At 44.7% G+C, this 27023-nt stretch overlaps 1 pseudogene across 1 annotated transcript in view; it reads left to right on the top strand.

Moving 5' to 3' along the window:
• Positions 1-27020, top strand: part of LOC143594662 (ACT domain-containing protein ACR4-like) — a 31489-nt pseudogene extending 4469 nt beyond the window's left edge. The window contains exons 2-7 of the transcript XR_013146375.1: positions 8093-8153; positions 8243-8356; positions 8850-8917; positions 8981-9572; positions 26664-26768; positions 26853-27020. The product of XR_013146375.1 is annotated as an ACT domain-containing protein ACR4-like (transcript). The remainder of the gene's footprint in view (positions 1-8092; positions 8154-8242; positions 8357-8849; positions 8918-8980; positions 9573-26663; positions 26769-26852) is intronic.
• The last annotated feature ends 3 nt before the right edge of the window (positions 27021-27023 follow it).

Consider the following 27023-nt stretch of genomic DNA (forward strand, 5'->3'; position numbering starts at 1 on the left):
ATTGTACCTGTCAGTAGGAGAGCGCGCCATCGGCGCAGTATTGTTGGTGGATCGCAAGGGAATCCAAACACCAATATATTATGTGAGTCGGGTGCTGACAGATCCTGAGACGCGCTACTCCATCATGGAAAAGTTAGTTTTGTCACTAACACACGCGTCGCGCAAGCTTCATAGATATTTCAATGGTCATCCTATTGAAGTTCTGACTGGTTACAATATCCAGCAAGTCTTGCGGCGTCCCGCGCTCTCAGGAAGGCTGACAAAATGGGCGCTGGAATTAGGAGAGCACACGATCGCCTATAAGCCCCGTCCAGCAATAAAGGGACAAGTCTTAGCTGATTTCATCACAGAAATCCGTGAAGGAAAAATTGAAGAGGCTCAGCGCGAGGTAGACCCTCCGCGAGCTAATGATGAAGAAAATGTTTGGAGATTATTCACTGACGGAGCTTCAAACAACGAAGGGTCCGGCGCAGGCCTCAAACTGGTGGATCCAGAGAATCATGAATATACTTACGCAATCAGGTTGGATTTCAAGAGCACCAACAATGAAGCTGAGTATGAAGCTCTGCTGGCTGGCCTGCGCATCGCGCACAAATTCGGAGTTAAAAAGCTAGAGGCCCATGTTGATTCATACTTGGTAGCAGCACAGGTCAATGGCCTTTATGATGCCAAGGAGAACACCATGCCTCTGTATCTAGAGCAGGCGAAAAAGCTCATCGAGCAATTTGACTGCTTCAGAATCATACATATTCCGCGCAGTGAAAACAAGTCTGCTGACGCGCTGAGTAAGATGGCATCAACCAGCTTCGATCACTTTGGCAAAGATGTCAGGGTAGAAGTAATGAGCAACCCGTCGGTGGTAGCGAAGTCTGTCCTTGTAACTCATACAACCCCTTCATCATGGATAACTCCAATAATGGAATTCTTGAAGGAGGGAAAGGTACCGGACGATCGCGCACAGGCGAGGAAGATAAGACACAAGTCGCAGAACTATGAACTGCTTGATGGTACATTATATCGACGCTCTTATCTTGGACCGCTCATGAAATGCCTAGATGCTGAGGAAGCAAGCTATGTGATCAGAGAGATACACGAAGGAATCTGTGGAATACATGCTGGCCCGCGCATGGTGGTTGCCAAGGCAATGAGCGCAGGTTACTATTGGCCAGGCATGTACTTGGACGCATTAAAAGAGATCCAAAAATGCAAAGCATGTCAGAGCTATGCGCCAAACACCATGCGGCCAAAGAACAACTTGATTCCGGTGACCTCCGCATGGCCTTTCCACAAATGGGCAATCGATATTGTGGGTCCCCTACCGCAAGCGCAAGGGCGAGTAAAATTTTTGGTAGTGGCGGTAGACTATTTTACAAAATGGGTTGAAGCCAAGCCACTAGCAAAAATCACAGCCGAGGCGATGAAGCAATTTATTTGGAGCCACATCATATGCCGTTTTGGCTTGCCCATGGAAATTGTGAGCGACAATGGCAAACAATTCACTGAAAGGAAGATATCCAGCTGACTTAAGGAATTGCGCATCAACCAAATCTTCACTCCAGTATACCACCCTCAGGGGAATGGCCAAGTGGAGCGCGCGAACCAAAGCTTGCTAAATGGGCTGAAGAAAAGGTTGGAGGGAGAATCCCATTCTTGGGTCGAAGAGCTACCTAATTTCCTGTGGGCGCACAGGACATTAAGCAAAACCAGCAATGGCGAATCCCCGTTCAGCCTAACCTATGGAACGGAGGCTATGATTCCAGCAGAAATTGGATGCCCATCCCATAGAGTGCTCATGATGAGCAAGATTGATAACGAGCGTGAAAGGAGGTTGGATCTCAACTTACTTGAAGGGCGCAGAGAGGCGGCTATCATCAGTGAAGCCAAATACAAGAAAAAACTGGAAAAATATTACAATCAGCGCGTGAAAGAATGCCACTTCAAGAAGAATGATTTTGTCCTTCGAAACAATGAAGCTAGCCGCGCGATACCCCCGGGAAAGATGTCCCCCAATTGGGAGGGACCTTATCAAGTCTCGGAAGAATTGGGAAAAGGCGCATACGTTTTAAAAGATTTGAATGGAAAGAAGATCCCGCGCGCATGGAACGCGGCACAGCTTAGAAAATGTTTCATGTAAAAATTGTCAAGTTTGTAATCAAGGCTTTTTAAGCCATTATGAATAATGATACGCGCTATCTTCTCTTAATGTGGATTCTATTACCTTTTGCATACATGTTTCACACTTCCCTTTATTAATTTTGGGCAATATGACAACATTGTATTGACATCAAAACAAAAAATAAAACGAAGTAAAACATACATGCGCGAGCTTCAAGCTCAAACGCGTTAACGAGTCTTAACTCTAAAACGTCAGGGCCTTAGCCCAATAATATGAGCCTTAGCTCAGGGCCTTAGCCCAATAATGTGAGCCTTAGCTCAAATCACTCACAACATCCATCCTACATGCTGCGCAGCCTGACCATAAAAATACCTAAGCACAACTAAGGCAAAGCAAATGCCAAAACATAGTTGTTAAGGTCTCAGGTCGAGGTCGCGCATGAAATTGTAATGGATATCTGAGTAACACATACTGACACGTAAAGGCTAAAAAACTCATAATTCCCTATAATAAATGCGCGATAACGTCGCGCAAAAGAGGAATAATGAAACGCCAAGGCACGTGTCAACATAATCAGGATATTGCAAAATCACTTACAATATGACAATGATTAAGTAAAATAATTTCCTTACAACCTTGTTCTTATTTCAACGTGCAAGCATATCTTATATTCAACAAGCAAACATGCAATATAAAGAGATGAATTGGGAATGCGCAAGATGCAAATAAAGGGAAAACAAAATTTCATTCCAAAGCATTGAAGTTTACAAATTTACAAAGTGATGAGATACAAACTACAAATAAAAAAAAACATGAAGGGCTTCTCAAGTATCTATATCGATGTTAGCCTCTTCATCGCCCTCATCACCTCCCTCAGCATCTGGCGCAGCACGCTCCTCATCATCTCCAAACTGACCATAGTCAAGTTGTTCGTCTTGAATGGAGTCTTCTATCACAATAGTGTCAGGAGCGGGTCCTTTGGCCACGCCAGAGCCGCTAGCAGGGGCAGCATTCCCCGCGCCATCATCGCCGCCACCAGCCCCTTTACACTCATCAAGTAGCTTCTTTAGCGCGCCGAGGTCGGGCTGGTCAGCAAGCGCGGCTATCTGCAAATCATAAGAAAAAGTATGAGTACAAAAGGACTTGGAAAATAAGTCAAGGTAAACTCATTAAGGTTAAAATACATGCCCAATGATGGGAATGGGAGTATTCAAATACTTCTCCCCCATCTCGGCCATGTCCGTGCAGACAACGTCGAGCTGATAAGGGTAGTCGGATGGGTTCTTCTTCAGCACGCTATATTTACAACCATCCTGGAACCCTTCAGCTCGACCCACCAAGCGCGAGGCAGCGTTGCAATCCATCACAAGGGTCTGAAACTCGTCTGAGTATTTCATCGCGTAAGCGCAACGAGTCATACCCTGTGAGATTAGCCATTGGCGATCCTGCGCGAGGGAAGAAACAGACGTCTCAAGAACAGGAATCTGAGAGTTTAACAACTCAACAGTTTCCTTGGTCTGTTTCATCTCCTCTCTGTCGGACGCTGCTGCCGCCAAGGCCTTTTTCCTTTCCGCTCGCGCAGCATCGAGTGCTTCCTGGCTAGACGCTGCCGTCGCCAAGGCTTCATCTTTCTCTGCCCGCGCGGCCGCAAGCTCCTTCTTCAGGCGCACAACCTCACTCTCCAATGATGATTTGTCAGTTATAGACTGCACAAGAGCTTGGTCACGCGCCTCCGCGTCCAGCTCCAAGTCGCGCACTCGCCGCGCGTACTTGGCCACGTCCGCCTGTAGCTTCTCCCGCGCAGCCTGTAGCTCATGCCCGCGCTTCACAAAGGCAGTGTTGGCACTTGCTCGGTTTTCGCTGAGCTCTGCTTGGAGTCTCTCAGCTCTCTCTCGAGCATCAGAAAGATTCCAAGCAGATACTTTAGCCTCTTGCTTGGCTTCCGCAAGAGCATCACGTACCTTTACGTAATCATAGCGAAGCTCTTGGGAGGCAGCAAAGAAAGCCGACCCAGCGAACAGATGGTCATTGAGCAAGTCCACGCGAGCGCGGTCCTCCTGAAACCTCCTTTCAGCTGGAGGCACAGAATGAGCCCAGAAGTCCTCACACACACCCATGGACTGAAATGAGCTGTCCTCAGTAATATTCCATCTCGAGCGGTAAATGTGATCGGCTTCCTGCAAACACAAAGTAATGATCTAAGTCATCAAAACACTAATATGGAAGTCCGCGCAGCGGAGCAAAACGAACCAATACCTGCGGGGAGCAAGCAGAAAAGTCAGCGCCAGTCCCACGAGAAGACTGCGCCGCGAAATCTCGTGGCGCTGCAGGGCTGGCACGGCCGCCGTCGGAATCTTCAAGTTGAACCTCATCTTCCTCTGAAACAGGCCTTTTCTCCTGCGACCTGGAAGAACCAAAACCAGTCTCGCGAGGAGGGCTGCGCGCAGGAGGAGGTGAGGGAGGTCTCGACGCCGCCAGATCGGCGCGTAAAACGGCCTCCTGCTCCTTAGTAATCCCGATGAGGGGAGATTCAGCGCTTGCAGGAGCAGGAGCAGAACCAACGGCGCTGGCACCGGCGCCAGCAGCTTGTTCGCCAGCTATGACTCCTATGAAAAAATCAACAAAAAGAAATGGTTCATGACTTGATCTAAAAGAAAAAAGTCAGAAAATAAAAGCGCAATACATACCTTGGCGCACCGCCGTTCACGAGTTAAACATCGCCATGAAGTCCATTCTCCCCCTTTTTGGGGGTAAAACAGGGGACTTCGAAGCGACCTCCGGCGCAGCCTCGGCACCTTGTTGCGCCTGAGGTTGATCCACCAAGGTCGCCGGCTCTACAAACATTTGAGTGAGCAAAGATTCATTAATAATTCTATCAGAATCGCGCTCATAAAACCATAAAGTATAAACAAAGTATACCTGTCGAAGAGGAAACAGCAGGCGCAGCGCCGCTTCCCTTTTCTGCCGCGCGAAGGGAGGAGGTGGCGGCACCATACCTCGTGTGGACAGGAGGTCTGCCCACATTTTGAGGCAAGGAAGACAAGGAAAACTTGGAGGTAAACTCCTGGGTTTTCTCAAGTCCCTTCGCCTGAGTAGGAGGATCCTGAGCAACAGGGGCATCATCTTTCTTCTGTTTCTTACTGGCCCCTGCGCCAGTTTTCCCTTTAGCTTTACGCTTTAGTTGGGGCACCTCAGCCTCCTCCTCCTCCTCTTCTGCGAGCTCCAGCTCGTAGTTTTCGAGCGCATCTACAATACGTGCAACAGAAATGTTAACCAATTTGGTATTATAAAGGCATAAGCATAAGTACAAAGGCTTACCAGGCGCGTCGCTGTCAAAGAGAAATCCCAGATCAACAGGGATGAACATGTCATCGAAGCGATCGGGGAAGCCAACTTCCCCAGCGCCCAGCGCGACAGAGCCACCCTCCATATGCTCATCATAGGCGGCGTGGACATACTCCTTGCTTACTGCACAAAACAAGACAAATGATATTAGCAAAACGAATTATATTCGCGCAGAAGTAATGCAATGAGTTAATAACTTACACAAGCCGTCAACTTGGATAACAGGCTCAGTCGTGCTGTCGGCCCACCTCCTGCTCATACCAACCCCCACCAGCGCCTCCTCGCAAATGTTCTTGGCGGGGGATGGTTCAGCAGTCAACTTTTTAACCCAGGCGCCAGTTGGGTTCTTGAAGACACCCACATCCGCGGGCGCAGAAGAGATCGCGCGCTTGGTCATGCGGATGGGGATCACACCAGCCTTAATATAGAAAAATCTCTCAGACCAGTCATGAAGGCTCTTGAAGGAAACAGTGCAGCACTTGACCTTCTGACTGCGAGGAATAAATGAGAACCAAGAATCTTGGATCTTTGGCTTATAAAAAAACTGAAAGCGCCGAGGGGTGGGCTCCTCGCGCTGAGATTTGCACATGAACTCAAAGTGAGTCAAGCGCACAAGTCCAAACGGATGGACTTGGGATATATGAATCCCATAGAATCGAAGCAGCGCACCCACAAACCTTGTCATCGGGAGACGAAGGTTGCAGTGGGTGAAAAAATGGCAATACAGGGAGATATAGCCGGTGGGCGGATCCGCCGCTGTTTGCCCAGCCGCCGGCAGCATGCAGCCATACTCAGGGAGAAAACCCTGAGAGGCGATAAGACTGTCAAAATCGGACTGCCTCAGTTTACAAGGGATCTCATCCCACTTCTTCACTGCCTTAACCTTCCCCACCTCCTCCGATGAGGCCTCGGCAGCCCTTTTCCCCTTGCCGGTCTTCTTCAAAGTAGACATTACTAACGACTTCACACGGCGTTGGCTGGGGGAGATTGTGGTGTATGGGCTATCAGACATACAACTGTAAAATCGGACAGAGGATACTTCAAGAACGGAAGTCTGGAAGCAATAGACAGGCAATTGGAACAAAATGGAAGAAAAAAGCTCTGAAATAACAAGGAAGATGAAGGATAAAAACTCAAAGGGCTTGCTTTTATAGGCCCAGGAGAGAGAGAAATTGGTACTGATCAGACTTCACGCGCCCCCACTCGCAGGTGTAAGCCAACGCGAGCGCGACACGTGTCCCTGACACACTGTGTGAGGGGACACGAAAGGGAACGAAACAGGTACTGCCAGAGTTCACGCGCCACCACTCGCAGGTGTAAGCCAACGCGAGCGCGACACGTGTTCCTGACTGTGTGAGGGGACATGAAAGGCAACTGTAGCACCTCGAGCACACGAAAAGTCTGACACGTCTCCATCTCTGACGCATGTCAGCAACAACCAACCACGTACAGGGACGATTCGTTTCAACCAAAAGGATATAATTTCGCGCAACGATGAGCAATAAGAAGAAAAAGACAAACCCTATTAAAAGAGCAAACTATTAAGTCTAATATCTATCTTACCTCGCTCGCGCGAGACAAGACACACATTAGACTGGGGGGGCTTGAAGAGGTATGTACCCGCCTCAACACCGAGCGAGGCGGGTCAACCCACAAGACATAGACAAGAGGCTTGAAATCAAGATATTATGAAGGCACAAAGCCAAAACCTATGCGCATGGCGCATATCACATGCTCATGCATCACATATGCTCACGCATCACATATGCTCACGCACCATATATGCTCACGCATATCACATCTGCGCGTGGCGCATCCGCGCGTGGCGCATATCACATGCTCACGAATCATACATGCTCACGCATATCACATCTGCGCGTGGCGCATCCGCGCGTGGCGTATATTACATATGCTTGTGCATATCACATCTGCGCATGAAACATCTGCGCGTGAGAATAAAGAGAAGACCTCGCGCATCCTCAGGATAAGCGCATATCACACATGCACATAATCAACCTCGTCCTTATCCAAATCAGGATAAGGACAACCTTGATTGTGCACGTCAGACAACCTTCCAGAAGGTATCCTTTAAGGAATAAGAATATGCTGATGTTGACAGCTACCAATGAAAGGTGGACAACTCAGCAAAACCCATGTGCTACCACGTGATTGCACATGGGTCAGGTAAAATACCTGGGTCAGAGAATAATCAATGAAAAAGCACCAGGTGTCCTAAGGACACGTGGCGCAAAGCAATAGGAGGAGGCCAAAAAGGCCCTAATTGGGTCTGAGCCCAATCATTGGAAACCCTAGCACTATAAATACCACATCAACTCCACAAGGAGAGGTACGCCATATTACGCAATACTAAGCAATATTAAGCAATACAAGCTAGAAAATACATTCCAATTCCTTACTCTCAGATTATTATCTTCTCCTACAATCTCTTATTCTCACACCGGAGGGTTACCCCAAAGAGGACCCCTCTGTCCCTTTCTGAGGGGTAAGTTTACGGTGTTGTTCATTTTGTAGGTGGAAGAATCCAGATTCCAGAGAACCATCGGTGAAATAGCATAATCATACCCGAGGAAAGTTGATCGTCTACCAGTGAGTCGATACACGTTTCTTCAGCATGCATCCACCCAAGGTTACTGTTGATAATGTTACATACAGAAATGTTACTTTGATTAAGGTACAATATAATCTTTCGTAATTTTAATTAGATTTGGTGATAAAATGTTGGTGTATATTTTAAAGTTTATATAATTTTTATTATGGAAGGTTGACAGTGCTAACAAGAGAGGGAGTTTGTAGAAGTTGTTCAGGTTCTAACTGATATGAATATACAGATTAAAAGAGCTTACATTTCTTCAGATGGAGAATGGTTTATGGATGGTAATAATATTATACCTTACAACTTCTTAATAAAATTTCAATGAATGTAATCAATTTTGTGGCTAAAAGGTAAAAAACATTTGTCTTTGTTTCTTTGGATAACAAATATGTCTTTGTTTTAAATGGTTAAACGGTTAACTTGAATAAAGTGGTGTAATTTTTCTATATTTTTTATTTAGTTGTTTTTTTTTGTTGACACTATTTCTATAGTTTGCCAATTGGCACTATCTTATCTCTAACTTTATTGTCTGTTATATTTATTATTATTTGATTTATTTTTGTTTGTTTCTTAGTTATTGTTGACTCTTTAGTTTAAGTATTAATTGGGATGATTATTGAATTTTATAATTTTATTACCATTATTATTTGATTAGCTTCATCATTATCCTTTTCATTGTAATCTATGTTTACAAAGAACTGGATTTTAGTTATTTAATATTTTAATACATAATATTATTCGTCAATATCGTATGTTGTTCGTTGTAATTCGCAGTATTTCATGTCACCGATCAGTATGGAAATAAGCTCTTCGAGGATAATGTCGCGGATTGTATCCGACAGGTATATGTTAAATTGCTAATTCAAATTTACATCAATACTGAATAAGTATGTTACATGTTTTAGTCACTTGGACCAAGAGGTTGCAGCTTCAGATCTTTAAGGGGTTCAGTCGGGGTCCAGTCGGTTACAGACCACACAACCATCGAGTTAACAGGCCGTGACAGGCCCGGTTTACTTTCCGAGGTTTTTGCAGTTCTCTCCAACCTCAAATGCAATGTTGTCTCGGCCGAAATTTGGACTCATAATTCTAGAGTTGCTTCAATTGTTTATATTACTGACAATGAAACCGGACTCCTTATTGAAGAACCCGATCGACTAGCTAAAATCAAACAACTTCTCCTTTTTATTCTTAAGGCGATAAAGACCGACGTGGGGCTCAAACCGCGGTGTCTAGAAATGTACTCATACACAAAGAAGGCTGCATCAGTTAATGTATGCAGATTATGATACCGAGGAATGTGGATTATATGAGAATTCTAAAAGCGTAAAATCGTTGGTGACAGTTGAGAATTGCAGGGAGAAAGGGTATACTGTTGTTTATTTGAGGTGTCCGGACAGACCAAAGTTATTGTTTGATACAGTTTGTACACTTACTGATATGCAATATGTGGTGTATCATGCCACCATTGTTGCTGAAGGAGTTGAAGCTTCTCAGGTATTAATTCTACTTTCGGTTAACACTTTTTTCAGATCAATTTAGGGAACTGTTATTTTTATCTGCGGGTCGTGTTTGTAAGGGTGTAGAGGTTGGGTACCAAAAAGACCCGAATACCCTTAAGTACCACCAGCGGGTCACAGAGAATCCTCTTATAAGCTACCCGCGGGACATATGGATCACCCGCATATAAGATTGAGGAAGAACGTCCTCACAATACGTGCGGAAGCATCCGAGCATCCTCAGAATACGTCCACAGGACAAGATTTCTGTCCGCATAATAACTTGAGGATAGTGCCAGCGGGACAGCTGTCGATAACTAATTGTCTTCTAGAAGACTTCCCAAGATGCTTTCTTGGGCAATAGGTGTCCTTCGGCCAATCAGCCAGTGACATCTGGCAAGGTCGTTACAACCCTGCACATGGCTAATATTCCCCTATTGGCCAATGATGAGGAGACACGTATCCAGGTTGTTATGCATGCACATGCAACGTATAGCTCAACCTATCATACGATGACACGCATCCAGGTGGTTATCAAAAATCTTCTAGAAGAGGACAGCTGCCCCAATCATCTTCCATCATCCTTCGGCTATAAATACCTTGTCAAACGGTATGAGGTATTCATTCACTCACCTATATTCTGACTACGCTTAGTCTTTATACTTCAGTACTTTCTTCATTTCGAACGTTACTGATTCTCACGCCGGAGGGTGGTTACAGAAAGACCCCCCCTCTTGTCCTTCCTGTAATGAGACTCACGGTGTTTGTTTTGTAGGTTCCGGTCACTGGACTTTGGGAAGTGTTACTTATATTGTGGTAGTAGTTATCGTATTGTACCTTGTGGACTCATTGGATCCAGGACCCATACCCGGGGAGTGGATCCGTGTTTCTTCATTGGCACCATCCGTGATTTGTATTAGAACAACAATAGTTTTCGTTGGTTTTTTGGTTCGTTAATATGAGTAAACTTCCTGAAGGGCCGACGGGAACCCCTGCAACTGAGTCACGTGTAACTAACACAGAAGCACCTCCAGGTCTTAGTGTTTTTGCACGCATCACGACTCCAAGTGGCCGTACTCTTGAGCGAGTCACAGCTCCAGGGTCACGAAACATTGACGTAACACCTGGAGGTTTCACCCTAGAGAACGTCACAGCACCAACCGGTACCACCCTCCCAGATATGGGATGGGCCTTGGCACCGGAAGGTTCTAATTTGGGTAACCTCAGGCGAATTACGGAAGAGACACTCCGAAAACGATCGATATTCGATCTTGAAAATGATTCAGGCGATTCTGGCAGGGCGAGATCTCAACAACGTAACTCTAAGGCTAGAGGAGCGTTAACTCCTGAAGAGTGGTTCCATGCACAACAACAGAGTTTGACGGCCGAATATGAGCGCAGAAAACGTAACGAACGGTTTCATGCTCGTACTTTGGATTATGAGGAATCCCCAAGAGGATCTCCCTCTCCTCCACCAACAGTGCGAGGAAGTCAATCCCGTTACAGTCAACAGACGGAACAAGAGTTTGGCGAGCTTCCGAGGCTGCGTCCTCGCCCCCGCATAAATATGCGGATACCATCTTACTTAGACGAGTTTGATGATTATGATTCATCCTACCCCCCAGGAGATTACAGTATATATACGGGTGACAGTAGGATGAGTTCCCAGGTGAAAAGCAGCCGTCCGCATGATATGGTTCGCCATACCGAATACCACAACAATGCGGAACGAGACTTCACCAAACCATACCGCCCCGCGGCCTTCGTCGAAAAGTCAAAATTCATAGCAAGTATCGCCACAACACCTTTTCCCATTAATGCTAAGATACCTACATCGGTGGGTAAGTATAACGGTATGACTGATCCAAGTGATCATCTCCAAAACTTTATTGCGGTAGGTGGTGCTAGTGGCTGGACGCTCCCCTATTGGTGTCACATGTTCGCATTAACACTAACAGGGACAGCAAGAGAATGGTTTGAAAAATTACCGGACGGAGAAGTTTCCAGTTGGGACGACTTAGTGAAAAAATTTTCCCAACACTTCAGTCAACAGAAGAAACATACTCGAGATCAATCAGAAATTTTGGATGTTGTCCGCCGCGACAATGAATCCATAGAAGATTTTATCACCAGGTTCAACGATGAAAGTTTGAACATTGGTGGGATAAGTAAGGACATGCTCCGCGGTGCCTTCCGCAAAAACGTCAAGTGTGATGATTTAGTCCGCACACTTACTGGCATAGATGGAATGCCAAAAGAGTGGGACGACCTTATGACTGCGGCAAAGATATATGCAAACACTGAAAAAACTTTGAGGAATGGTAACCCGAAGCATAAATTCAAAGTTGAGTTTCAGAATCCAAGACCTAATAGACAGGTGAAAGGCCCTATCTGGTCAAGGCTTCAGCCAAGTGCGGAAGTATCAAAACCATTCGATGCAAGATCCCTAATAGGAAACAAGAACAAAGCGGGACCAGCAAGCCGGGGCCCCAACAATTGGACTCCTCTTTCAAAAACTCCAGCTGAAATTCTCACGACAGAGAATATAAAATTCAGAAAACCACAGCCGCTAACAAGAAGATCGTTCTTAGACGTTACCAAGCACTGTTCGTATCATGATGATATCGGTCACAATACGAATGAATGTAGGTCATTGAAAAATGAAATTGAGGCGGCTGTGAAATCTGGAAAGCTCGGACACTTGGTAAAAAATGGAAAACCCGACAACGGAAAAGCACCCGTACGAGACATTCAGGGTCCGAGTAAAAAACAAATCAAAGATTTGAATGTCCATATGATACAAGGTGGATATAACTCAGGAAAAAAGAGGAAAGAGTCCGATGATGAGGATTGGAAGAATGAACCAGTAATTTTTCCACGGATCAAGGGGGGTCCGAACAACAAAAATCCCCTGATCATCACTGCCCTCTTTGGACACTATCGTTCGCACTATGTCTTCTTCGACACCGGTAGTACGTCAGACATCATGTATGCACAATGTTTTGACCAACTTGACGAAGAGGATAAAGAAAGATTGAAACCCATTCACACTCCAGCGTCTAGGTTCGGAGGGGAAATAATGCACCCTAGAGGAGTAATTTCATTTCCAGTCACTCTAAGTGATGGAATACATTCTAGAACCGAAGAGGTTGAATTCCTGGTTTTACCAGCAACATCAAGACATGATATTATTCTTGGACGGGAAGCGATTGGTGATTTTAACGCCCATCCATCCATAGCTCATGGCGCAGTGGGAGTCCCAACTCGCACTGGCATCACATTAATTCATGTTAATAGACATTGCTTTGCAACTGAAAACTTAAAACCTAGCAAGATTCCAAAACAGTTTCTGAGGACTGAACCAGAAAAGTGGGTTTTGAACAAAAAGTTTCCTGGTCAAACTGTAACAATAGGACCTGTTATTTCTGAGATAGTGCGGACTCTTTTAAAACAGTTGTTATTAAAGAATATTGATGTCTTTGCATGGCAACCCGCGGATATGACTGGTGTCCCGCTGAACATCGCGGAGCACAAACTACGGGTAAACCCGTTATTCACGCCAATTGTTCAAAAACAACGCAAGACGGGTCCGGAACAAACGAAAGCAATGAATGAGCAACTCCAGGACCTATTACAAGCCGGGATCATCCGTCCGATCCATTATCAGACATGGGTCGCCAACCCAGTCATCGTCCCAAAGAGTAACGGGGCGTGGCGGATGTGCATTGATTTTAAAGACCTCAATAAAGCGTGTCCTAAGGATTGTTATCCTCTGCCGGAAATTGACCTCAAAGTTGATGCTGTGGCACCATTTAAATTCAAATGCTTCCTGGATGCCTACAAGGGCTATCATCAGATCCGCATGGCTGCGTGCGATGAAGATAAGACAGCATTCCGCACAGATCAGGGCACCTTTTGTTATAAAATGATGCCCTTCGGACTAAAAAATGTAGGAGCCACATATCAACGATTAATGGACATAGCGTTTAAAGGTCAGATTGGCCGAAATTTGGAAGTTTATATGGATGATCTCGTAATCAAAAGTGTTGAGGAAGATCAGATGCTAAGAGATATCGAAGAGACCTTTGAAACTTTGAAAAGCATCAACATGAAGTTAAATCCAGCCAAGTGTTCGTTTGGAATGAAAGAGGGAAAATTTTTGGGAGTAATCGTTACGGACGCGGGCTTCAAGGCAAATCCCAATAAAGTTCAAGCTATAGCCCACATGCCTTCCCCATCTTCCCTCAAAGAAGTCTAGACACTTAATGGCCGACTGGTTGCTTTAAATCGTTTCTTGGAAAATCATGTAGCCAAGTCCCATCCTTTCATCTCAACACTAAGAAATTGCCTTAAGAAAGCACATTTCAATTGGACTGCGGAAGCAGAACAAGCTTTTTTGGAGGTTAAAAAATGTTTGATGGAGCTGCCCACGTTAACAGCACCCTATGCAGGAGAACCTTTAACATTATACCTATCAACGTCGGACATTGCCATCGGGGCCGTCCTCCTGATAGATCGAAAGAATGTCCAAACGCCGATCTATTACGTCAGCAGAACACTGTCGGACCCAGAAACAAGATATTCCATGCTGGAAAAACTTGTTTTAGCACTAGTCTATACTGCCCGACGTCTCCGCAAGTACTTTCAGGGGCGCCCCATCAACGTCTTAACTGGTTACAAGCTCAAAAACGTTCTTAGTAAGCCAGAATTGTCATGACGCCTAGCTAAATGGGCCATCGAATTAGGTGAACATGCCATAGAGTATAAACTTAGACCAGCAAACAAAGGGAAGGTATTGGCGGACTTTGTAACAGAAGTCCCGCAACACAAAGAACAAGAATGTTTGATAGAGCAACAACCCCAAGCACCTCCGGAACAAGGACAAGTTTGGTCATTGTTCACGGATGGAGCATCAAGCAGTGAAGGGTGTGGCGCAGGCTTAAGGCTAATCAACCCCGAGGGGCACGAATTTACGTATGCCATCAAGTTGGATTTCAAGAGTACCAACAATGAGGCAGAATACGAAGCCTTCCTGGCAAGACTGCGGATAGCAAAGAAACTTGGGGTAAAGCATTTGGAAGCTCGGGTGGACTCTATGTTAATTGCGGGGCAGATAAATGGAACGTACGAAGTAAAAAACGACACCATGGATTCTTATTTATCGCAGGCAAAAGTCTTGATCCGCCAATTCACCTCCTTCAATATTATCCACATTAAAAGAAGCGAGAACAAATCGGCGGACGCCCTTAGCAAATTGGCTTCAACGAATTTCGAGCATTTTGCTAAAGATATTCTTGTGGAAATCCTGGAACATCCATCCGTTCCACAAAATCAAGGCTTGGTAATCCAAACAGGCGCTGAATCATGGATGACGCCTATAAAAGCTTACTTATCCTCCGGAGCACTTCCAGCAGGGAAGGCTGAAGCTCGGAAGATCAAGCACAAAGCTTTGAATTACCAACTGACTGATGATATCCTGTACCGGAGATCATTTCTTGGCCCACTCCTGCGTTGTGTGGACGCAGAGGACGCAAACTACCTAATTCGAGAAATTCATGAAGGTATTTGCGGATTACACGCGGGACCAAGAATGAACGCAGGGTATTATTGGCCCGGCATGCACGTGTATGCTGTGCAAGAAATCAGAAAATGTGATTCCTGCCAACGTCATGCCCCCAACACCTTGCGTCCAAAAAACGAGTTAGTTCCAGTTACTTCAGCTTGGCCGTTCCAGAAATGGACAATCGACATAATGGGACCTTTCCCTAAAGCCCCCGGACGTGTCAAATTCCTGATAGTAGCCATCGACTACTTTACAAAATGGGTGGAGGCCAAACCAGTTGCTTCTATAACAGCAGCGAGTGATAAAAAATTCTTTTGGGAATTTATCATATGCCGTTTTGGTCTCCCCCTAGAGCTCGTTAGTGACAACGGAACACAATTTGCAGACAGTGGGTTGCAAGAATGGTTAAAAGAATTACACATTTCTCAAATTTTCACCTCTGTAGCCCACCCGCAAGAGAATGGTCAAGTTGAGAGAACCAATCGGACGATCAAAGAGGGAATCAAAATGAGATTAGGAACGAAACGAATAGGGTGGGTAGACGAATTGCCACATGTACTGTGGGCCTTCCGCACTCAAAGGAATTCTAGTAATTCCGAAACCCCCTTCAGTCTCACATATGGCACAGAAGCTATGATTCCCGCCGAGATTGGTATCCCATACACCAGAGTCCTTATGATTGAAGATAATGATCATGAACTCCGGATGAACCTTGACCTCCTCGAGGAAAGGAGGGAAATGGCACCGATCTGCGAGCATAATTACAAACGACAGTTGCAAAAATATTATGACTCGCGGGTTCAGAGATGTGAATTTGATGCGGGAGACTATGTCTTCTGCAGTAATGAAGCTTCAGGACAAGAACCTCAAGGCAAGTTGGCCCCTACATGGGAAGGACCTTATAAAATCCAGAAGGTTCTGTCTAAAGGTGCCTATAAACTAGAAAATTTGGATGGGATAAAGGTCCCTAGAACTTAGAATGGGGCCCAACTAAGGAAATGTTACATTTAGTAGGTTTGTCTCTTGGCCTGCGCGCCCACCTAGATATTAAGAACCTTTGTAATTTCTTTCTGTGTAATTTGGTTTTTGCCTTAGTTATGAAAATTTTCATTTCAGTCATTTGAGACTTGTATTGTTATGTAACCCTTTATTGGCACTTAAAGAAGATCCTACAAAACACTTATATTATGATAAAGATAAAAAAGTGTGCCGGATACAAAATCAAAACTTCTTTTATATACACAAATGGGGTTACAACAAAAGGTCAAGCTACAAGAAAAACAAAAATTCTGTCTATGGCGCGGCATCTTCATGTTCCGCATCATTACCGCCCGCATCCTCTTCTTCTTCCTCTTCTTCACCATTAAGCTCAAGAAGAGTCTTCAGTTGCTGGATACTGTCTTCCTTGTCAGCAAGTTCAGCTATCTGATCGGTCAAAGGAAATTTCAACAAATCAAAGTCCTTTGATTTCTGCTTAAGGATGCCAACAGTATCTTGACCAGCTAAGACATACTCTTCAGGAAGCCTGGAAGTTGAGCCAAACTCATAACCTTCTTTAAAGCCTAGTTGGTGACCAGCCTGCTTCGAAGCTTTGAGAAGGATGGCAACGCAATTCCCAAGCTCGTCACTTGCTCGGACATCAGCAATGACCTATCAAAACTCTCATGCATAAGAAACTCTAAACACTTAGATTATTTATAGCATGTAAAAGACACATACCTTGGGAATAGCCTCCGCCAATAACCACTTCTGGTCCGCCTTGGCCCGAACAAGCTCCATCTTATGCTTAGCACATTCCAAGGATTGGTTACGGCTCTTGGCATTAAGATCAGATAAACACTTGTCTTTGGATGCTGATTTAGCATGAAGAACTTCCAATAATTTGGCTTGTTCATCCACTTGTTTTTGGAGAGCAGTCTTGGCCTCCTCAGCAGCGGACCGCGCAGCCTTTTCCGCTTCCAAGGCCTGTATGGCCTCTCTAGCCTCGTTCATAGCCTCATTCATAGCCTTAAGAGCTTTTTGTTTAGCATCGGAAGCAGAGGCTGCCAGCTCGTCCCAAGTGTTCGTTCATAGATAACCAGTATCTGGTTATCTCATGGGTGGTGGAAAGAGAGTTCGCCAAATAATAAGAGTGAGAGTTCAGCAGTTCTTGGCGAACACTGAGGCGACGCCTCTCCTTCTCACCATGTGGGAGACACTCCCCCAAAAATTCAAAGCATGTGTCTACCTCGCGGAATGTTGAATCCCGGCGAAGAGACCAGTTAGGCTGATGCGGGGTGGGATCCTCCCCCTCAGGAGGAGGAGAAGTTGGGGAAGCATAAGGAAAGGTACTTTTTCCCCCCTGATCCCTGAAGTGGTGAACATGTTGAGGAGACGATTCCTCAACACGTTTAGAAACCTCAACCCCCTTCTTCTTCAGCAGGGAATCGTCCACCACAACTACCGGATCTTCAATAGTGTTAGAAGACGGTGGTGGCGGACGAAAAGGAGAATCCTTCAACCTAGAAATATTCTCCGATAAGCTATCCAGGTTTACTGAAAAATATCAACAAACAGCTAGAAAAACATTTCAATTCAATACAGTAGAAAGTGAGAAAAACGGTGCATACCTAGCGAAGGGTCCTCCGCATCAAGTTGTTCCAATCGGGCTTCCAAGGCGGAAGGTTTGTTCTTCTTGGACTTCTTCTTCTTCGAAACATCCTTGACAGGATGAATTTTTCGTTTGCCCGCCGCCTTGGAAATGCCTACATCAACTGCCGGACGTTCACCTTCGACAACAACATCATCAGGTCTAGGACCCTCAACTTCTGCAGTGGTGCCAACGTCATCATGGCTCGTTGTTTGAGCAGCCGCAGCTCGTTGACGGGTGAGACCTGCAGTCGAGCCCATAGCTTCATTAGCATCAATTGAGTAAACTTCTCCGCAAAGTGATGACTCCTCGCTGGAAGAAAAGAGTACAATCACCCCGCTCGAAGTAATAGCAGTTATAGGTTTGGGTTTCAAAAGGCCCTCACTTTTCTGGACGCATTCTTTAACATATTTCTCACCTTGGGCGTACATTGGTTCAGAAACCAATGGTTCCGGACGAAGAGAAATGGGGAACAAAAAATTGTTGCTCGTCCGATCAAGAAAGGGTCCGTCCTTTGGTTCAATCAGGCGTCGCACCATCATTCCCTCCTCCTTATCCAACAGAGTGATAAAGGCGGAACCTTCACCTATATGAAGCAAAGAAGTAACATTAGAAAATACTTAACGACAAAACAAAAGTTACAACACACTTACTCTTGTCGGCCTTCTCATAGTATGGTTCCAGATCTGGGAACGGCCACAGGCGGCTCATCTTCGCACACACCATCGCCCCTTCGTGAATTGGGCGCATAGGGGTAGGTGTGGAGGTCCACGTCCGATACCATGATTGACCCTCATGAGCGGAGGCCGCAATCACCGGCATGGGTTCCTCCGCCTTGCGTTTCGTCATGGTGAACGGAATAACGTCCTCTCGGATCCAAAAAAATTTTGGTTTCCAACCATGGAGACTACGGATCCATTCTGTACCTACAGTCTTCTTCTTGTCAATAGAGGCAAAACTGTACCATCCATCACGATAGGTCCTTTTGTAGAATATGGCAAACATGCCAACAGAAGGTTCAAAATTGTGAGTTTGGCAACAGAATTCGAAGTGTCGAATTCTCAACATCATTTAGGGATGGATCTGGGAAAGATGAACCTTGTAGGTTGTTGACACCGATTGAACGAATTTAGTAATTGGAATCCGGAAGTTCCCAGTGGTGAAATGATCCACGTACACAGCCATCTTCTTTGGAGGAGGGTTAGTGGTGACGGAACCACTCACAGGCCGCTCCGGCTCCCACTCTGTTGTTAAACCATATAAGTTAACAACGTCGTTATAATCCTCTTCTTTAAGGCAGACCTCAAAATTACTGATAGTAGGGGTACCTTTCTTCTCTTTAGCCATTTTAACTACAAAGGATTAAGAATGTCACAGAAAGAAGAAGAAATCACAGAGAAAATAGAAAAGCTTCAAACGTTTGAAAGATAAGAAATCCGAAAGCGCTAAAGGATAAATAGAAGACACAAGGGTCATATTTATACCCATCGCAATTAATGCGACCCATAAAATGGCAGAAGAGAGAGAAATCGCGGACCAACAGATGACCGACACGTCAGACGGGAAGTTCAAGATAATGAAGATAGCCTGTCGAAGGCATCACACACGTCTTATCAGTTGTCCCTAACAGATATCTCTTTCCACCACGTCAGAATTGTTACCCAAGATATTCAAAAATTTCAAAAATTTGAAGATTTCAGAGATATCTCCTAACAGATCTTTTCTTTGAACAAAGGAATATCCACAAAAAAGACAAAGATTTCTTCCATTAATTATCCAAAAAATAATTACATAAAGAGAAAAGGAAAAAATTTACAAGTAACGAGACCTATGAATCTAATCTAAGGGTTTGAGGCGGATGGATCTTCCGGAGCTTTCATAGATGTATCCTCTAAGGAATCGTCCTCGGATTCTTCCCCAAGATAGTCCTTCAAAAGCTGAACGCCGTCGTATGTGGAAGCAAACTCCGGAAGCATACTTTGTAAAGAAAAAACTAAGGTATCATGCTCCTTAACCCGGTTGACACGGTCTTGTTTAACGTTCACATCGTAGAGCGGATGATCTTTGAATGTACGATTGCTTTGCGCATAGTTCACCCCTTCGTGGAAACCAGCAACACGCCCAAGTGACGAAGAAGCAGCCATCACATTGGCAAAGCTGTCAGTTAACTCCTTGCTTCCTTTGATATGGCGGATGACCTGTTAAGATAAGAACATAAGTCCCCAATATTTAAGGACGTGAATAAAACAACAAAGGTTAAGCATAACTTACAGCATCAATTCCCCGAGTAAGGAACCACTGGCGGTCCTGTTCCAAACGCTCTGCCCGCGCCCGGAACTCCTTGGCTTCCGCAGCAGCTTCCTCTTGAGCTTGGAGGAGAGAATTATAAGCAGTCTGAATCTCAGCAGCATTCTGATCTTTAAGTTTGGCCTGCTCTTTCTGCAACTCCAACTCTGCTTCAAGATCATGAATTCGTGCACCTTGAAGGGCCACTTGATTCTCCAATGAAGAGTTAGCCTCCTGTGCACGAGTCAACTCATCTCTTTCCCTCTGAGCTTTAGCTCGAGCAGCCTCAAGAACGGAATTTTTCATTTCGCAAGCTTCCTTCCATCGGCGTGCAGCCTCAGCGTTGCGATCTTGCTCACCCTTAAGGGCGATTTCCGCATCAGATTGTTTCCATTTAGCGGTTTGGGCGGCAAGACGATGCTCCTCAGCCTCTTTTTTGGCAGCCTCAGCGGCCCGCCGAGCTTCCCCCACTTTCCCACCTAAGGTACGCCATTCACTTAGGACTTCTTGGCTACCAGCTAAAGCATTGGCCAGGTGATAGGCCACACTGGTATGAAGATCATGGCGGGAAAGATCGCGTTGATACGCCATCTCAGCAGGTGGCGTACAATGCTCAACAAAATCCATGCAAGCCCCAGGGTGAGAAAACCGGGACCCATTTGTAAGACCCCACGAAGGGACAAACAACTCATGCTTGTCACCTAGGCCTGTATCTCCGAAGTACCGGGAAGTTGAAGGCCTGAAACGGATCGGGGTTGAGGAAGACTGTTGTACAGGAGGACGGAAAGGAGATTCCTCAGTCCGGAAACCTTCCTCATTAACAACAGGATTGCTTTCCTGCTCGCCAACACCACCCCCAGCCTGAAATAGATAGTCAAAACGAGTATCAGTTTCAGATTGGACATTGGCTTCCCCTGCTGCAGTATCAGATGGCGGAGTCGGTACCCATCTTCTGCAATAGTCTCAGTTTGAGGAAGGGTTGATGGACCTTCCACATTCAGACCACTCGGGGGAGTAGCCTGCTCAGTTTCAACATCTTCCTTCTGAGGAGCAGATGGTAGTTTTTCAGCTTGAGGAGTTGATGTAGATAACTTCTTAGAAATATCCTCACTAAAGATCGACGAGTCTACTTAACAAAGTCATACTTAGTCAAAAACTTATGAAAGAATGCAGTATTTAATGACGGACACGTACCTTCAACAGTATCTAAACGGTCAGCAAGGCTGTACTGAGGTAAAGATCGACGAGTCTACTTAACAAAGTCATACTTAGTCAAAAACTTATGAAAGAATGCAGTATTTAATGACGGACACGTACCTTCAACAGTATCTAAACGGTCAGCAAGGCTGTACTGAGGTTTCTTGGGACGGTGCACTTTTCGTTTCTTCTTCGATGGCCCCGCCTCAGTATCTGCAACCTTCACATTTGTGTGCTTCGTTCGAGAAGCTACAAAAACTCTCTTTTTCTCCAGTTCAGCTAACAAAGATGAGACGGATGAAAGTTCGGAAGCACCCACGTCAGAATCTTCTTCCTCTCCAGAGGCAGAAAAATCAGAAGTTTCACCATCATCATCGCTCGATGATAGAATGGAGATCATTCCGTCGGAAGTAATGGCAGAAAGAGGAGGAGGGTTTAAAACATACGCACCTGTTTCAAAGGTGGCGTCCGCAGTAACAGGTTCAGCCCTGACCTTCTTTGGAAACAAGAATTGGGACTTAGTCTTTTCAAGAATAGCCTGGTCCCCTGCTTCACAGATGCTCTTGCGGACGCATCCCCTGTCCTAAAAGAGAGCGTTGATCATAGAACTCCGACCTAAAAAAGGATGGGAACTTAAATATAAGAACACTCACAAAAAGCAAAGAGACAATGTAAAGTAACTTACGTTCATTTAAATCTACAAAAATGGGCTCCATAAATTCTGTGGGCCACAAGCGACTCATGCCTGCCCACACTAGAGCTTCCTCTGGCAAAGCCCGCATAGGTGTTGGTTCCATCGTGAGTACACGATACCATTCCTGGCCTTTATGATTAGCAGTAACAATATCAGGAAGGGCGGAATTCACCGGACGGCGAACCATGTTTAACGGCACCACGTCCTCAGAAATCCAAAAGAATTTATTCCGCCAATCTTTAGACACTTTCTCAACTTCATAACCGATGCTTCGGTCAGAAAATCCCTGACATGTATACCAACCATTACGCATGGCAAGGCGATAAAAAACTGGAAATTGGTCAATATGTGGCACCATACCATGTGCTATGCATACAAATTCATAATGACGAATTCGCATCATAGCACGGGGATGCAATTGAGATAAATGGATTCCATAGGCAGTTAACACCTTCTGAAGGAATCTCTTTATGGGTAAACGGAAGTTCCCATGAACAAAATAATCGGCATACAAAGCCATTTTCCTAGGTGGTGGGAAACTGGCTATAGAACCGATAGAAGGAAACTCTGGTTCCCACTCGGATGGAATACTATACGTTTCTAGTAACTTTTCATATTCCGAATAGTCCCAAGCAATCTCTATCTTGTCAACTTCAGTTTGAACGTTAGACATTTTAGGAAGATTTAAGGAAGACATATAAGAAAAATTCGATATCTTATCAAAAGGGTATATGAAAAAGTTCAGAGAATAAGAAGATAATCAGAGGAAAAGAGCGATAAAACTTTGAAACGAAGAAGTCTCTCCTTATTTATACCCATCGCAATTAATGCGATGGGATATGAACAGTAGAAAGAGAAATTCAAGATCCAACCATTGATTGCCACGTCACACGGGAAATTCGAAAAAAGAGAAAAAAGTTGTACAGTCGGGTACAGTGACAGCCGTCAAAAACGTCTCGTCACCTGTTCACGCGCCTGCGAGTGGTCAACTTGTCCTTTTTTCATGATTATCCATACAGCAAAAGATATTTTCTACCTAACCTCTGAACAGCAAAAATCCCCAACATACATTAAGTCCAGAATTTCACCCGCACAAAGACTTCACGCGGAAGAAACATTGGACTGGGGGGACTTGTAGAGGTAGGGTACCAAAAAGACCCTAATACCCTTAAGTACCACCGGCGGGTCACAGAGAATCCTCTTATAAGCTACCCGCGGGACATATGGATCACCCGCATATCACGATTGAGGAAGAACATCCTCACAATACGTGCGGAAGCATCCGAGCATCCTCAGAAGACGTCCGCAGGACAAGATTTCTGTCCGCATAATAACTTGGGGATAGTGCCAGCGGGACAGCTGTCGATAACTAATTGTCTTCTAGAAGACTTCCCAAGATGCTTTCTTGGGCAATACGTGATCCTTCGGCCAATCAGCCAGTGACATCTGGCAAGGTCGTTACAACCCTGCACATGGCTAATATTCCCCTATTGGCCAATGATGAGGAGACACGTATCTAGGTTGTTATGCATGCACATGCAACGTATAGCTCAACCTATCATACGATGACACGTGTCCAGGTGGTTATCAGAAATCTTCTAGAAGAGGACAGCTGCCCCAATCATCTTCCATCATCCTTCGGCTATAAATACCTTGTCAAACGGTATGAGGTATTCATTCACTCACCTATATTCTGACTACGCTTAGTCTTTATACTTCAGTACTTTCTTCATTACGAACGTTACTGATTCTCATGCCGGAGGGTGGTTACAGGAAGACCCCCCCTCTGGTCCTTCCTGTAACGAGACTCACGGTGTTTGTTTGCAGGTTCCGGTCACTGGACTTTGGGAAGTGTTACTCATATTGTGGTAGTAGTTATCGTATTGTACCTTGTGGACTCATTGGATCCAGGACCCATACCCGGGGAGTGGATCCGTGTTTCTTCAAAGGGTCAAGCGGTCAAGCCTAACACGACCATGACACATACATGAAAACCGTCTCACACATGTGAACCTAAACAACACGATCCATGTATTCCGTGTTGACATAAACACACCCTGTTTAACCAATTGAACTTTTTTCTTATTAATACATTAAATCATATTATATTTTATTTTCTTTTCTTTTCAAATCGAAATTTTTATTAACATTTAACACAACCCAAACTACATCTGGATAATGGGTAAGCGAGCAACAAGCTGCGCCACTATCCCCTTTTGGATCGCAAAGCCTATTCTACTAAATATCAATCTTTGGTTCCTCGGGCTCTGCAAGTCACTGTGGACCACCTTCTGTACCACTCTAAAAAGCGAACCGCCTCGGGAGCTAGGGATCCAAATGTGTCGAAGGCAAATGGAATGAACACGTGCTGATTCTCCAAACACGCCGCCTCATGCTTAGCAACCTTCCTAGATTCCGCCCTCAAAACCGCCTGTCTCGGAACGAAACCACTGTCTCTCAGCCCCACCAATGGGTCCACCCCAGTGAGGTCGACACACGCATGCTTACTCCCTGCCCAGCCAAACACAAGAACGTCAGTAGGACGCAGTGTAGATCTTCCCTCTCTCGGATCAGTCAGAAAGTTAACAGGTGCCTCGTGCCTCTTTTTTGGCTGAGATCTCAGCACGCCTAAGCACATCCCATAAGACTTCTCTAACCCAGTCGTGACGATACTTGAACCCCGACAATTCCTTACAGTGGAGGGCATGCTCATCAAATTTATCCAAACAGACTTTTTTACAAATTTATTTTTAATTGGTTCAAAATATGCCAATTTATTTTTAAAGTTTTAATTTTGGGAAAATTCTCAAAATGATCAAATGAGGAGAGAGAAAAAAAAACAATCCTAACTATATCAAGATTCCCAAAACAACCCTTAATATATGTACTGAAAAGACGCATTGGGAAAATAAACGACCATATTTTTTAACCAGTCAAAATGTGACATGTGTAAAGGTACTAACACACCAGACGAGATTTTTAAAAATCTCGTATGGTCCGACAATATTTTTAAGTTAATTAACTTTTTAAGAAACCGCCTCTCCAGACGGTTTTTTTATGTTTCTCGTCTGGTACGTTCAAATTATTATTAATCCTAACTTTCTTCTTCTTCATACCTACAAGATCTAATACTCACCGCCACCAACCACGGCCACCACCGCCGAAACCACCGCCACCGCCATTGGGACACTCCCTAGCCATGTGACCATCCTCCCCACACTTAAAAACAACCACTACCGCCTCCACCACCTCCATAACCACCACCACCACCACCTCCGCCGCCGTAACGATCACCACCACCATACCCACCTCCACGTCCTCCGCCACGTCCACCTCCACCACCATAACGATCACCACCGCCACCGCCGCCGCCACGGGTACTCCCTGAACCGGTCTTCACTAGATTTGGTGGAGGCGGTGGTGGGTTCATTGATAATCCGCAACACTTCCAGACCAGCAATCCGACCGGCATCCTTGGTTGCTGTTATTTGAGAATCATTGAAGTAAGCAGGAACTGTGACAACAGCTTTAGTCACCTTGTCGTTTAGAAACTTTGAGGCATCATCCACAAGCTTTCTCAAAACCTGCCATCAATCATTATACCTCACTTAGAAGCAACACTAAACTTCATAACCAGATACATTATGCTTGTAAGTAAAGCATCTAACCATGAACATATGAAAAAAAGACTTACATAGCACTCAACAACAATCATAAGTTACACCATTGGATTGCTAATTTGAGTTGGAGCATTAAATGCAAATAAAATTAGGCTTGCAAAAAACCGAAAGAGAATTGAATTCAGGTACCTGTGCAGATATTTCTTCAGCAGCAAATGTATCTGGTTACGGTGGTGGTGGTGGTGGTTATGGAGGTGGTGGAGGCGGGTGGTGGTTGTTTTAAGTGTGGGGAGGATGATCACATGGCTAGGGAGTGTCCCAATGGCGGTGGCGGTGGTTATGGCGGGTGGTGGCCGTGGTGGTGGCGGTGGTCGTGGAGGTGGGTATTAGATCTTGTAGCTATGAAGATGAAGTTAGGATTAAGGGGGTGTTTGGGATTGCTTCTTAAAAGTGCTTATGGCTTTTTGGAGAGGCAAAATATCCAAAATGCTCCTCCAAAAGCACCTAAAAGTTTCAAATTGGAGCTTTTAGGTGCTTTTGGAGGGGCATTTTGGATATTTTGACTCTCCAAAAAGCCGTAAACACTTTTAAGAAGCAATTCCAAACATGCTCTAATAATAATTTGAACGTACCAGACAAGAAACATAGAAAAACCGTCTGGAGAGACGGTTTTTTAAAAAGTTAATGAACTTAAAAATATGGTCGGACCAGACGAGATTTTTAAAAATCTCGTCTGGTGTGTCAGTACCTTTACACGTGTCACATTTTCACTGGTTAAAAAAATATAGTCTTTTATTTTCCCAATGCGTCTTCTCAGTACATATTTTAAAGGTTGTTTTGGGAATCTTGATATAGTTAGGATTATTTTTTTTCTCTCTCATTTGGATCATTTTGAGAATTTTCTCTTTAATTTTTGGTTAAATAATACTTAAATAGTTGAATTTATTATATACACATTTGAAAAATATAATATTAAATAAATTGGTTAAATGTCTCGAACAACTCGACTCTGCATTCACGGTTCGTGACGTATTTTATTTCGTGTCAAGAATTCACACCTTTTATCTGATATAAAAACTTATATTTGTGTGTTTTTAAAGGAATTTTACATTCGGCATATGGACGGATATCCGATCAGTTTAGAGGCCGAGCACGAACGTGTAATTCATTGCCTAGAGGTAGCTATAAAGAGACAAATTCCAGAGGTAAAATACACATTTCAAATTCCGACCACTTTTTAAAAGTTTTAAAATCCAAAATCATTTTAAAATATTCGTTACAATACGCAGGGTGTAAGACTAGAGCTATGTGGTGAAGACAGAGTCGGATTACTATCAGATGTGACTCGAATCTTTAGAGAGAACGGGCTTTCGATCACAAGGGCGGAGGTAAAGACAAGAGGACAAAAGGCCGTAAACACATTCTACGTGACGGGTTCATTTGGAGACGAGGTTAAAAAC

Source organism: Bidens hawaiensis, unplaced genomic scaffold (assembly GCF_021521415.1).
Source record: "Bidens hawaiensis isolate Kalapana, Puna unplaced genomic scaffold, B.hawaiensis_p1.1 tig00044053_1, whole genome shotgun sequence".
Taxonomy (NCBI): Eukaryota; Viridiplantae; Streptophyta; class Magnoliopsida; order Asterales; family Asteraceae; genus Bidens; species Bidens hawaiensis.